The sequence below is a fragment of the Mus caroli genome, chromosome 7 (assembly GCF_900094665.2).
Source record: "Mus caroli chromosome 7, CAROLI_EIJ_v1.1, whole genome shotgun sequence".
Lineage (NCBI taxonomy): Eukaryota > Metazoa > Chordata > Mammalia > Rodentia > Muridae > Mus > Mus caroli.
The window spans coordinates 11,403,297-11,406,912 of NC_034576.1; positions in this window are offsets into that span (position 1 = coordinate 11,403,297).

Consider the following 3,616-nt stretch of genomic DNA (forward strand, 5'->3'; position numbering starts at 1 on the left):
ATGATTAAGGATGTTGAACATTTTTTCAGGTGCTTCTCTGCCATTCGGTATTCCTCAGGTGAGAATTCTTTGTTCAGTTCTGAGCCCCATTTTTAATGGGGTTATTTGACTTTCTGGAGTCCACCTTCTTGAGTTCTTTATATATATTGGATATTAGTCCCTTATATGCCCCAATACAGGGGAATGCCAGGGCCAAAAGAATGGGAATGGGTGGGTAGGGAAGTGGGGGGGTATGCGGGTCTTTTGGGATAGCATTGCAAATGTAATTGAGGAAAATACGTAATAAAAAATATTAAAAAAAATAAGTGCCTTTTAAGATTGAATTCTGACATAGCTAAGCCTTAGCCAGTGTTCTTGAGCTGACCATGGACTTGGAATTCAGTAAGAATGTTGGACATTCAGAATTGCCTCTAGTATTACACTATTACTTAGAATAAAAGTCATGTCGCTCCCATATATAGGAATTTACAATGGTTTAGGAAGTAGATCGGGCTGTGATTTTAGAGTATTGCATTATTCATGAGATGATTAGCTAGAGCGGAATTCCCTAATTAGAACCATGACTTGGGTGTTAAAGCCCTTGCCCTAGGAGTTTAAAGACCTCATACCTGGTTTCTAAGACTATAGCTGACCTTAGCTAGGGCTGACTTTGTCTCAGTTGTTTTATTGTCCAGTTCCTGCCAGTCTTTATGTTTACATTCCTCTGTTTTGTGTAAGAGTCATTAAGCATCCGGTAACCTTATTTGTACCTTGCTGACATGTCACCTAACTTCCCTATTTTCTTCTGTATAAAAAGTTTGATGCTCAATTTGACAAATTACATTCAGATTCTACACAACATCTTGTGTTGAGTCTGTCTGTCATTTATTCGATGACTGCTTGCCCATCTGCAACTAGAGACCTGTTCCACAAAGACAAAGGAACCTAGAGGGTCTGTGGCAGTAAGTCCCCACAACAAGCCCTACACCTGCCAATTTCTCTTAAAGCACACCAAAACCCATAAACTGCACCCCATCCCCTGAAATCCATTTTATGGCCCACAACTCCTCCTGCTTTCCAGAAGTCCAGGGAGGCACTAGAGATCCCAGGTCACGATGGTTCTAGAGACCTCTGAGGCAACATTAGCATCCAAATCTCAAAGGCCATAGAGACCACAAAAACTCCAGCAGGGATACCCTTCTAGACCTGAAGTCTGGTCACCAGAAGCCCAGACAAATCAGGCAAGAAGGCCAAGAGGAAACAGAAACCAAGGGGGGAAACATCAAAAAAAAAATACTTTTCCAACAAAGATTAACTCAGAAATCAGCAATTAAACATATAATAATCCCAAATCCACATGACTAGAGGCCAACATAAGAGCACAATCTACAACAGCCAGAGCAATATGGGACCATCACAGCTCAGCTATCCTTAATATTCTAACACAGATGAAGCAGGAAAAAAATGCCCTTAAATCCAAGTTTATGAAAATGATAGAGGTCATTAAAAAGGAAATGAGTATGCAAACTCCACAGCCAGTCCTATAACACCCAGAGGAAGCTCCACTCCGAGGCACCCTAACATGCACAGCATCATAGGATCTAGATGAGGAGGACTCAACATCTGTTCTAACACCACAGGTAGTAACTGGGACAAAAGGAATCCATGGATGCAGGAACCCCTGCTCGACCAGTGGCTAGGATTCCTTCTGGCCTGAGCAGGTGCCCTAAGCAGACTTTGGGTGTGAACTCCACAGTCAGTCCCACAAGATCCAGAGGAAGCTCCACTCCCAGGTGCTCTAAAACGCCCAGGATCAGAGGATCACAGGATCCCAGAATCTCAGGAGGGTGGTCAAACCAGGATCTCAGGGTTCAAGAGGCAGCTTGACTCCCAGGAACTCTGAAACACCCAGGATCTCAGGATCACAGGATCCCAGAATCTCAGGAGGGTGGTCAAACCAGGATCTCAGGGTTCAAGAGGCAGCTTGACTCCCAGGAACTCTGAAACACCCAGGATCTCAGGATCACAGGATCCCAGAATCTCAGGAGGGTGGTCAAACCAGGATCTCAGGGTTCAAGAGGCAGCTTGACTCCCAGGAACTCTGAAACACCCAGGATCTCAGGATCACAGGATCCCAGAATCTCAGGAGGGTGGTCAAACCAGGATCTCAGGGTTCAAGAGGCAGCTTGACTCCCAGGAACTCTGAAACACCCAGGATCTCAGGATCACAGGATCCCAGAATCTCAGGAGGGTGGTCAAACCAGGATCTCAGGGTTCAAGAGGCAGCTTGACTCCCAGGAACTCTGAAACACCCAGGATCTCAGGATCACAGGATCCCAGAATCTCAGGAGGGTGGTCAAACCAGGATCTCAGGGTTCAAGAGGCAGCTTGACTCCCAGGAACTCTGAAACACCCAGGATCTCAGGATCACAGGATCCCAGAATCTCAGGAGGGTGGTCAAACCAGGATCTCAGGGTTCAAGAGGCAGCTTGACTCCCAGGAACTCTGAAACACCCAGGATCTCAGGATCACAGGATCCCAGAATCTCAGGAGGGTGGTCAAACCAGGATCTCAGGGTTCAAGAGGCAGCTTGACTCCCAGGAACTCTGAAACACCCAGGATCTCAGGATCACAGGATCCCAGAATCTCAGGAGGGTGGTCAAACCAGGATCTCAGGGTTCAAGAGGCAGCTTGACTCCCAGGAACTCTGAAACACCCAGGATCTCAGGATCACAGGATCCCAGAATCACAGGATAAGAGAGACAACTGGACTCTGGGGAGTTTTGAGATAACCAGGAACACAGGAAGGACAGGCTACAGTCAGATATAGTGAGGGCAGGTGGCACTAGAGATAATCAGATATCAAGAGGCAATCATAAGAACATAAGCAACAGAAACGAAGCTTACTTGGCATCATCAGAACCCAATTCTCCCACTATAGCAAGTCCTGGATACACCATCATAGCAGAAAAGCAAGATTCAGATCTAAAATCACTTCTCATGACAATGATAGAGGACTTTAAGAAGGACATGAATAACTCCCTTAAAGATATACAGAACACAGGTAAAGAGGTAGAAGCCCTACAAGGGGAAACACAAAAATCCCTTAAAGAGTTACAGGAAAACACAATCTAACAGGGGAAGGAAATGAACAAAACAATCCAAGATCTAAAAATGGAAATAGAAACAATAAAGAAATCACAAAGGGAGACAACCCTAGAGTTAGAAAACCTAGGAAAGAAAACAGGAGTCACAGATGCAAGCATCACCAACAGAACACAAGAGATAGAAGAGAGAATCTCAGGGGCAGAAGTTACCATAGAACACATTGACACAACAGTCAAAGAAAAGGCAAGCTGTACCACAGAGCAATAGTGATAAAAAACAAAAAGACACCTTCTTGAGTTCTTTATATATATTGGATATTAGTCCCCTATCTGATTTAGGATAGGAAAAGATCCTTTCCCAATCTGTTGGTGGTCTTTTTGTCTTATTGATGGTGTCTTTTGCCTTGCAGAAGCTTTGCAATTTTATGAGGTCCCATTTATTGATTCTCGATCTTACAGCACAAGCCATTGCTGTTCTATTCAGGAATTTTTCTCCTGTACCCATATCTTTGAGGCTTTTCCCCACTTTC